This window comes from Oncorhynchus keta, chromosome 10 (assembly GCF_023373465.1).
Source record: "Oncorhynchus keta strain PuntledgeMale-10-30-2019 chromosome 10, Oket_V2, whole genome shotgun sequence".
Lineage (NCBI taxonomy): Eukaryota > Metazoa > Chordata > Actinopteri > Salmoniformes > Salmonidae > Oncorhynchus > Oncorhynchus keta.
Window position 1 is genome coordinate 30,760,409 of NC_068430.1, and position 10,000 is coordinate 30,770,408.

General features: G+C 46.7%; 1 protein-coding gene and 1 long non-coding RNA gene across 15 annotated transcripts in view; both read left to right on the forward strand.

Moving 5' to 3' along the window:
• Positions 1–10,000, forward strand: part of LOC118373815 (forkhead box protein P4-like) — a 181,568-nt gene that overhangs the window by 79,507 nt on the left and 92,061 nt on the right. The gene's annotated exons all lie outside the window — the stretch shown is intronic.
• LOC127932186 (uncharacterized) lies at positions 4,107–7,648 on the forward strand. 5 transcript variants are annotated; one of them, XR_008144470.1, is made up of 3 exons: positions 4,107–6,439; positions 6,501–6,683; positions 6,745–7,648. It is a non-coding gene; the product is annotated as an uncharacterized LOC127932186 (long non-coding RNA). The 5 variants fall into 5 exon arrangements; XR_008144468.1 differs by having other exon boundaries at positions 4,107–6,134; positions 6,196–6,439; positions 6,501–7,648; XR_008144469.1 differs by having other exon boundaries at positions 4,107–6,073; positions 6,196–6,439; positions 6,501–7,648.

Sequence of the window (10,000 nt, forward strand, 5' to 3'; positions counted from 1 at the left end):
GATGCAACACATACACACACACAGTAATTATTTATTCAGTAAACCACAGCTTAAAGCAGACGATGTGACAGATAGAGAGTTTTTTTTTCTTCTGTAAAGATCACGTAATACTGACTATGTGGATTGAAGACATATGTACTCCCTTCCACACACACACACACACACACACACACACACACACACACACACACACACACACACACACACACACACACACACACACACACACACACACACACACACACACACACACACACACACACACACACACACACACACACACACACACACACTGCTGCTCAGACAAAACGCACATGAATAGTAATGCCTTTCACATGTCTGTCTCTCTCCCTTTCTCCTCCTTGCTCCGTATTCTGTATTCCTGGTTTAATGATTTTTTTCACACATTGAGGCCTAATTCTGGAATGCCGGGATGTCATATTTATGGGGGGTAATGAACAGAATTTACAGCTTTTTCCAGAGGAGCGTTTGAGTGGCCTGAGGATCCGTTGAGCGAGGCATGGATCCCATTCAATCTTTCTCTCGATTGAGCTCTCTCTCTCTCTCTCTCTCTCTCTCTCTCTCTCTCTCTCTCTCTCTCTCTCTCTCTCTCTCTCTCTCTCTCTCTCTCTCTCTCTCTCTCTCTCTCTCTCTCTCTCTCTCTCTCTCTCTCTCTCTCTCTCTCTCTCTCTCTCTCTCTCTCTCCTCCTTGGCCCCATTTTGTTACTGCTCTCTCTCACTCCCTCAGTCTTCCCCCCATCCATCCATCTGGCCTTCTCTGTCACTACTCGGCATGGCAGAAAATGGCTGCTAGGACAACATTTCTGAGTTTCCAGCTGTCTAGCTTTACTATGGTTGTACGATCTTCCCTTTCTTTCTTTTACTTCCATTCTATCCATCCCCTCTCTTTAGTGGCCATCCGATAGTTGTAGTGTAAGGGACAGATCAGATCAGATCAAAACAGATCAGGAGGCTTTTGAACACAGCCATGGTTGGATGATCTACACAGGGAGGAGAGAAAACGCAGCAGAGAGAGATGGAGAGAAAGAAAAAAGTAGGGAGAGAGAAGGAGAGAAAGAGGAAAAGTAGGGAGAGAGAAGGAGAGAAAGAGGAAAAGTAGGGAGAGAGAAGGAGAGAAAGAGGAAAAGGAGGGAGAGAGAAGGAGAGAAAGAGGAAAAGGAGGGAGAGAGAAGGAGAGAAAGGGGGAGGGAGAGAAAATGAGAGGACCTAGTTGCCATATACCTGTTTGGGTAGGCCAGTACACACAGGCTGGTAAATATGACACACAAACAGACACACAAGCTGTTCAGTGAGCGTTTCCCCTCGCTTAGACTGAGAAGCAGTTAACTGTCGACACACTAAGGTTCAAAGGCCATGGCCATGATGATGATAGTTGTGTGGTGGGATCAGCAGACACACACACACACACACACACACACACACACACACACACACACACACACACACACACACACACACACACACACACACACACACACACACACACACACACACACACACACACACACACACACACACATACGCACAAGAAAAACACATACACACAAGGCTTGGGTCAGAGCGTCAGTGACGGGTTGTGGGTTAGAGTTCATGAGGTCAGTAGGCAGGGTGATCCGGGGTTAGGGTTGTGAGACACACTGTTGAGACCTGAGGCAGGAGGAGGAATGACAGAAAGTGAGGGAAATACGTTGGAAGAGTTTTAAAGGAGAGTCAGAGAGAGGAGGGAAGGAAAAAGAGGGAGAGTTGGAACAGAGTGGCACAGAGAAGGAGGGGGGACAGAGAAGTGGCACAGAGAAGGAGGGGGGACAGAAGGGAGGAGGGGATGACAGTTGGGCGATCACTGTTAACCGTTGGTTGCGCTCATTTCCTATTGGCTGCTGTCCACGTCAGGAAGCGGTGGCCATAATTGACACTAATTGGCGTGTGTTTAGAGTGTGTGGTATTGTGTGTATGTTTGTGTATGTGTGTGTGTTCTGTCCCAGCATTAGTCAGGCGTTAGCTGCTCAAAAGGAGCCGCTAGACAGATTGCCCCCCTCCCCAATACACACACACATACAGAGGGGGTACAGACACTCCCAGAAGTAGGGGATCTCTGGTACACTTTGAAAAGCACTGGACCCACAATGCACCACTGCAACAAAGGTCTGGCCAGTCATGGAGCAGGGGGAACTATTTTTCCTTTCCCTTCATCTCTCTCTCTCTCTCTCTCTCTCTCTCTCTCTCTCTCTCTCTCTCTCTCTCTCTCTCTCTCTCTCTCTCTCTCTCTCTCTCTCTCTCTCTCTCTCTCTCTCTCTCTCTCTCTCTCTCTCTCTCTCTCTCTCTCTCTCTCTCTCTCTCTCTCTCTCTCTCTCTCTCTCTCTCTCTCTCTCTCTCTCTCTCTCTCTCCCTCCCTCTCTGTCTCTCCTCCCTTTTTCCATAATCTCTCCCCCAGTGCTCCACTCCAGGCTTAGAGAATAGAGACTACAACAGAAAGAGAGAGAAAAAAAGAGAGAAAGTAAAGAAGGAGAACTGGAAAGAAAGAAATCGTCACAGCTCCACTCTCAACATAATTACCCTGGAAACAGTAGAGTGTGTGGGGGTGCACACAATGGCTGCCGAGGCCTTTTTAAGTGTTGCTAATTAGCTTGCCTGCTCTGGCTCTTTGTGGGAACCATCTTAAAGACAGATGAAAGTCAACAGGGAGAAGGCACAGGGGAGGAGGAGAGGAATGCAGCCTTGCTCTCTCTTTCTTCTCTTCTCCTCCTCATCCCAGGGAGAGGAGGATACTGTGATGAGGTCCCTTTTCCCCAGACCAAGAGAGAGAGATGACTTGGAGTGTGTGTGTGTCTGTGTGTGTCTGTGTGTGTCTGTGTCTGTGTGTGTGTGTGTGTGTGTGTGTGTGTGTGTGTGTGTGTGTGTGTGTGTGTGTGTGTGTGTGCATGCGTGACTGTCCCATCAGTGAGACGTGGCTTTACAGTGCTGGCTGTGATATCACTGTTTCCCCAATAGGATTTGTCCCCTTCCTAAGTCACACAATCCATCCCTCCACCCTGTCACACACACACACACGCACACACCCCCCCACACACACACACACACTGAGCAAGAGCACGCCTGGCAACCATAAGGGAAGTTGAAGGTGGGCCCATTTCAGAGTTTTGTCAAATCGTTCACGTTAATATTCGCTTGACTGCCCCAACACTTCTTCAGCACGTCACCATTACACACACACACACACCCACACACACCCACACACACACACACACACCACACACACACACACACACACACACACACACACACACACACACACACACACACACACACACACACACACACACACACACACACACACACACACACACACACACACTTCCCCCTGTCTACGGCCACTACCAGGTGTAAAAACCCTCTGAACCATAAACATGAAAGATTTTTATTTCTGGTTAAGCAAGCATGCTGGGTAATACATTTCAAAGATACTGACTGTGAGAGTGTTCCTCTGTTTAACCAATACACTCTGTGTGTGTGTGTGTGTGTGTGTGTGTGTGTGTGTGTGTGTGTGTGTGTGTGTGTGTGTGTGTGTGTGTGTGTGTGTGTGTGTGTGTGTGTGTGTGTGTGTGTGTGTGTGTGTGTGTGTGTGTGTTTCTTTATATATGTGTGTGTGTTTTCCCTCTGTCTCCTGAGTTTAGTTTTGGCAGCGTTCTGCCTACATTATTAGTTGGATTTCTTGGTTATTAATAATAGCAGTGAAATGCATTCCATATGTGAGTCTGTTTGCCAGTTTAGTGCTAACCTCATCGGGAGCCCGCCCTGCTTTCTCACCCCACTGAGGAGCAGCCTTGGCTGGGCTGGAGGAGCCAGGACATCCCCTTAGCCCTCGAGGTCACCCAACTTAGACCTCAGTTCTTACTCCTGTCCCCTCTTGAGCAGGATACAGCGGGCTAGAACTGAGTCAAACATTAACAATCAGTAGAGAGAGAAAATGTGTGTGTTTTCCGCTATGGGTTGGGTCTGTCTGGAACGAAACCTTCCTCTCCTGCCAAACGAGCTGTGTTGTTGAGTAAACCGCAGGAAAAGTGCAGTGTGTGTGTTTGTAGGGAAACTGCAGTGTGAGTGTGTTCGTAGGGAAACTGCAGTGTGTGTGTGTTCGTAGGGAAACTGCAGTGTGTGTGTGATCGTAGGGAAACTGCAGTGTGTGTGTGTTCGTAGGGAAACTGCAGTGTGTGTGTGTTCGTAGGGAAACTGCAGTGTGTGTGTGATCGTAGGGAAACTCCAGTGTGTGTGTTCGTAGGGAAACTGCAGTGTGTGTGTGTTCGTAGGGAAACTGCTGTGTGTGTGTGTTCGTAGGGAAACTGCAGTGTGTGTGTGTTCGTAGGGAAACTGCAGTGTGTGTGTGTTCGTAGGGAAACTGCAGTGTGTGTGTGTTCGTAGGGAAACTGCAGCAGTGTTATTTGCCATCAATTAGTCGGCTAGGCTGTGCCGAAACCTACAGTAGTCGCTGTCTTGGCCAGAGTGTATCAAACCTCCCTCTCTCCCTTCAGTCCTTGCATTCTTCCACACCATATATTCATTTTCCCCTTTCATGCTCTTCATGTGCCACTTTACATTATTTCCCTCCCTCACTCTCTTCATCCATCTCTCATTTTCTCCCTCTCTTACCCTCTACCTCACATTTCTCTGTCTTTATTAAAAAACAGTAGAGTAGTTAGCTGTTTGTGTTGTGATTTTTTCATTAAACTTCACTGAGTTTTTGTTTGTCAGTTTTTTCATGGTCGTTGTGGATATTCAGTAAGCTCATTTTATGATCATATTTCTGCTCTTTTGATTCAATTTAGACATTTGAGTATTATAGCAGTCGGCCGCTGTGCGGGGATGGTTTCCTCATTGAACAAAAACAACTTTTTGTGTGACTTGGAGGTGAGTAGCGCACATCTGGAGCACGGCAGGGTCTCTGGGAGTCAGAACAGGTCGCTTTTGTGAAAAATAGGATGTGAAAAAAACATTGAAACGCTCAGGGTTTTAAAACATTACAGCATATTTTGAAGTTCTTTTGGAGTTTGTGAGTTTTTTATTGTGTTGGCTCTGAACGCGGCCTTTCCTTTCTTTAATGGGCAGTCTGGGCCATGAGAGGCCTGCTGCAGCCGTTTTAAACCTCAGCTCTCGAACGCAGCGCTTTATATTGCGGAAACATTACATTAAATAGCTGAATCGGACGGCTGGACAGCTCAGGGTAATCTGCCCAGTTTGGGGTATGAGCAAGTAGTTTTAGTACAGTTATTATATAGGTATATATTTAGTCTGCCCAGCCTAGGTTCTGAGTGAAAACAAATGTGTGGAGGAGAGAAGCTGGGATTGGAGAAGTCAGGAAAAGACTAATTAAAACCCGAAAGAAAGCGAGAGAGGTAAAGAGAGAGGTGGAGAAACGGAGGAGTGAAGTCCGGTCAGAGTGGAGTTTATTTGTAACCCACTGTGAAATTGGCCCCCGTTTAGCAGGCTTTACCCAAGTAATAAGAGGAGTTAGGTCTCGTCAGTGTAAAGTTGGCCCGTTTAGAAGGCTTTACCCAAGTAATAAGAGGAGTTAGGTCTGGTCAGTGTAAAGTTGGCCTGTTTAGAAGGCTTTACCCAAGTAATAAGAGGAGTTAGGTCTGGTCAGTGTAAAGTTGGCCCGTTTAGAAGGCTTTACCCAAGTAATAAGAGGAGTTAGGTCTGGTCAGTGTAAAGTTGGCCTGTTTAGAAGGCTTTACCCAAGTAATAAGAGGAGTTAGGTCTGGTCAGTGTAAAGTTGGCCTGTTTAGAAGGCTTTACCCAAGTAATAAGAGGAGTTAGGTCTGGTCAGTGTAAAGTTGGCCCGTTTAGAAGGCTTTACCCAAGTAATAAGAGGAGTTAGGTCTGGTCAGTGTAAAGTTGGCCCGTTTAGAAGGCTTTACCCAAGTAATAAGAGGAGTTAGGTCTGGTCAGTGTAAAGTTGGCCCGTTTAGAAGGCTTTACCCAAGTAATAAGAGGAGTTAGGTCTGGTCAGTGTAAAGTTGGCCCGTTTAGAAGGCTTTACCCAAGTAATAAGAGGAGTTAGGTCTGGTCAGTGTAAAGTTGGCCTGTTTAGAAGGCTTTACCCAAGTAATAAGAGGAGTTAGGTCTGGTCAGTGTAAAGTTGGCCCGTTTAGAAGGCTTTACCCAAGTAATAAGAGGTGTTAGGTCTGGTCAGTGTAAAGTTGGCCCGTTTAGAAGGCTTTACCCAAGTAATAAGAGGAGTTAGGTCTGGTCAGTGTAAAGTTGGCCCGTTTAGAAGGCTTTACCCAAGTAATAAGAGGAGTTAGGTCTGGTCAGTGTAAAGTTGGCCCGTTTAGAAGGCTTTACCCAAGTAATAAGAGGAGTTAGGTCTGGTCAGTGTAAAGTTGGCCCGTTTAGAAGGCTTTACCCAAGTAATAAGAGGAGTTAGGTCTGGTCAGTGTAAAGTTGGCCCGTTTAGAGGCCTTTACCCAAGTAATAAGTTGAGTTAGGTCTGGTCAGTGTAAAGTTGGCCTGTTTAGAAGGCTTTAACGAAGTAATAAGAGGAGTTAGGTCTGGTCAGTGTAAAGTTGGCCCGTTTAGAAGGCTTTACCCAAGTAATAAGAGGAGTTAGGTCTGGTCAGTGTAAAGTTGGCCCGTTTAGAAGGCTTTACCCAAGTAATAAGAGGAGTTAGGTCTGGTCAGTGTAAAGTTGGCCTGTTTAGAAGGCTTTACCCAAGTAATAAGAGGAGTTAGGTCTGGTCAGTGTAAAGTTGGCCCGTTTAGAAGGCTTTACCCAAGTAATAAGAGGAGTTAGGTCTGGTCAGTGTAAAGTTGGCCCGTTTAGAAGGCTTTACCCAAGTAATAAGAGGAGTTAGGTCTGGTCAGTGTAAAGTTGGCCTGTTTAGAAGGCTTTACCCAAGTAATAAGAAGAGTTAGGTCTGGTCAGTGTAAAGTTGGCCCGTTTGGCAGGCTTTAATGAGAGATTGCTCCCAAAAACATCCCCCTTAGTTTTGTGTCCCCAAACCCAGAGATCAGAAAAACCTGACTCTCTCCGCAGGCCCAAGCCTTCCTTATTCCCCCTATCCCCTATCTGTCTAATCACAGACGGACAAACAGACATTCCCAGGTAATTTGGTTACCAGCTGTATTCCCAGGAATCCCAGGATTATTACACAGTGACGTAGCTGATCTATTTTAGTATACGTCCAGACCAGGGTCATTTAAGTCTGACCCTACAAGGTCTGGAGCTCGTTTTCTGTTCTACCTGATCATTAATTGCACCCTTCTGGTGTCCCAAGTCTAAATCAGTTCATGATTAGAGAGGAACAATGAAAAAATGCAGTGGAACTGACTTCGAGGTCCAGAGTTGAGTTTGAAGAGTCTAGTGAGGTTTATCAACAACAGACGGCACAGAGGCTTCTCTACACACACACTACAGTCTACAGTTCTCTACAGTCACAGACAGAGGCTTCTCTACAGTCACAGACAGAGGCTTCTCTACAGTCACAGACAGAGGCTGACATTGACTACTTTCATGATGAGGAAGGGTGTTTTGGCACAAAGTGAGACTTGGGTGCATGTTTCGTGAGTTGGATGGTGGAGAGACTGAGAGAGAGAGAGAGAGAGAAAGGGAAAGAGAGAGAGAGAGAGAGAGAGAGAGAGAGAGAGAGAGAGAGAGAGAGAGAGAGAGAGAGAGAGAGAGAGAGAGAGAGAGAGAGAATAAGAGGGAGAGAATGAGAGAGACGAGAGAGAGATAATGAGAGAGAGAGAGAGAGAGAGAGAGAGAGGGAGAGAGAGAGACAGAGAGAGATAATTAGAGAGAGAGAGAGAGAGAGAGAGAGAGAGAGAGAGAGCAAGAGAGTGAGAGAGATAGAGAGAATAAGAGAGAGAATAGAGAGAGAGAGAGAGAGAATGAGAGAGAGAGAATGAGAGAAGAGAGAGAGATAATGAGAGAGAATTAGAGAGAGAGAGAGAGAGAGAGAGAGGGAGAGAGAGAGAGAATGAGAGACGGAGAGAGAGAGACAGAGAGAGATAATTAGAGAGAGAGAGAGAGACAGAGAGAGAGCAAGAGAGTGAGAGAGATAGAGAGAATAAGAGAGAGAATAAGAGAGAGAGAGAGAGAGAATGAGAGAGAGAGAGAATGAGAGGAGAGAGATAATGAGAGAGAATTAGAGAGAGAGAGAGAGAGAGAGAGAGAGAGAGAGAGAGAGAGAGAGAGAGAGAGAGAGAGAGAGAGAGAGAGAGAGAGAGAGAGAGAGAATGAGAGAGGGAGAGAGAGAGACAGAGAGAGAGATAATTAGAGAGAGAGAGAATGAGAATTAGAGAGGGGAGAGAGAGACAGAGAGAAAGAGAGAGAGAGAGAATTAGAGAGAGAGAGAGAATTAGAGAGGGAGAGAGAGAATGGTTTGTGTGGTGAGTGACAGTGATGCATGCGATACATCAGGATGAGAGGAGAGAGATAATGAGAGAGAATTAGAGAGAGAGAGAGAGAGAGAGAGAGAGAGAGAGAGAGAGAGAGAGAGAGAGAGAGAGAGAGAGAGAGGGAGAGAGAGAGACAGAGAGAGAGATAATTAGAGAGAGAGAGAGAGAGAATTAGAGAGGGGGAGAGAGAGACAGAGAGAAAGAGAGAGAGAGAGAATTAGAGAGAGAGAGAGAATTAGAGAGGGAGAGAGAGAATGGTTTGTGTGGTGAGTGACAGTCATGCATGCGATACATCAGGAGCGACCGCGGCTGAAACCAAGCCTTCACTTAGATATGCCCCAAAGTCATAAAGCAATCCCACTAACTGTCACCTCCTCTGTAATCAAACCCGCTCCCTCTGTGCGTGTGTGTGTGTGTGTGTGTTTGCATGCGTATGTGCATGTGTATGTGTATGTGTGTGTGTAAAACCAGGTGTGATTATGCTGCCAAACTCCTCTGATGACAGACACACTGGGTGCTGGCTCACGTTACATCTCTTCAATTTCATCCCTCTTTTTTTCTCTCTCTCTCTTCTTTTTTTCTGTCCTTTTCTTGGTCAGAGTAAACAGAGAAACGGAGAGAGAGAGAGAGAGAGAGAGAGAGAGAGAGAGAGAGAGAGAGAGAGAGAGAGAGAGAGAGAGAGAGAGAGAGAGAGAGAGAGAGAGAGAGAGAGAGAGAGAGAGAGAGAGGAAAGTTTTTTTTGTGTATGTTAGACCCCAGGTAGGGGATTGAAGTGGCTAGGATGGGGAGACAGGGGGAGTTAAGGGGAGGCTGGGGGGAGAAAGGGTGGATCTGAAGCCTCTCTGAGGAGAAGCTCGAGCAGGACTTCAGTTGTCTTTCAAGTTGACTGGCATGTCTAGAGCAGGGTTATAGCACTAGACAGAAGACAGAGGTTGGGGAGTAGTGGTGTGTGACAAGTGATCCTTCAGTTCCTCTCTGTCTCTCTCTGGGGGAAGTATAGTGTAGAAGTTAGAAGACAACAGAACACGTTCCTCTCCTAGTCAGGCTACATGAGACAGGTGTTTAGTGTTGAACTCCTGCGTGTGGTGCTGGATACCGCAGAACTAACACCATCTAGTCACTACACCAGGCTTTTTATTTTTAGTTGTAGTTTTGGTTTGGTTGTAGTTTTCCGTTGAGTCCATACTCATCAGTGAGTGAGGTTCTCTCTCGGAGTAACATGATACCAACTACCACCTCCCACTCCTCCCCCCGGAAACCCCCCAAGAACAGCCCACTGTCTTCCCTGGGGCTGTTTTTCTACGGGGGGGGGGGGACGACTCAGGGTTGTTTCGGCCGTCAACAATGGACCTCAGTCAGTCCTGATGGATTACTACAGCATATGGTACCCACCTGTCTCTCTCTCTCTCTCTCTCTCTCTCTCTCTCTCTCTCTCTCTCTCTCTCTCTCTCTCTCTCTCTCTCTCTCTCTCTCTCTCTCTCTCTCTCTCTCATTCTCTCTCTCTCTCTCTCTCTCTCTCTCTCTCTGTCTATCTCTCTCTCTCTCTCTGTCTCTCTCTCTCCACTCACTCTCTCTCTGCCTATCTCTC